The following is a 645-nucleotide window of genomic DNA, read 5'->3' on the forward strand; positions in this document are numbered from 1 at the left end:
AAAATCAAAGAAGACTTATAGTTACCTGTGAGTACTGTTACAATCAGAAGAAGGCTATGCGAAGCAAAGCTATCAGCTAGAGGCCTCCGCAAAGTCACACTGCTGGAAAAAAAGACATGTACTGAATAGGTTGAAATTTGCCAGTGGACACATTGACTGGCGAAATGGCGCAACATTCTGTGGACTGATGAGAGAAAAATTGTCCTTTTTGGGTCTAGGGGCCGCAGACAGTTTGTCCAATGACCCCCATGCACTGAATTCAAGCCACAGTACACTGTGAAGACCGTACAGCATGCTGGTACCAAATCATGTTATGTGGATGTTTCTCGTACTGTGGTGTTGGGCCTGTTCATTGCATATCAGGGATCATGGATCAGTTTCAATACATCAAAATACTTGAAGAGGTCATGTTGCCTTATGCTGAAGAGGAAATGCCTTTGAAATGGGTCTTTCAACAAGCCAATGACCCAAAACACACCAGTAAGCGAGCAAAGTCTTGGTTCCAGATGAACAAGATTGAGGTTATGCAGTGGCCAGCCCAATCCCTGGACCTCAATCCCATCGAAAACGTCTGGGGTGACATCACAAATGCTGTTTCTGAGGCAAAACCCAGTAAAGTAGAGGAATTGTGGAATGTAGTTCAAT

Source organism: Etheostoma spectabile, chromosome 13, assembly GCF_008692095.1.
Source record: "Etheostoma spectabile isolate EspeVRDwgs_2016 chromosome 13, UIUC_Espe_1.0, whole genome shotgun sequence".
NCBI classification, from domain to species: domain Eukaryota; kingdom Metazoa; phylum Chordata; class Actinopteri; order Perciformes; family Percidae; genus Etheostoma; species Etheostoma spectabile.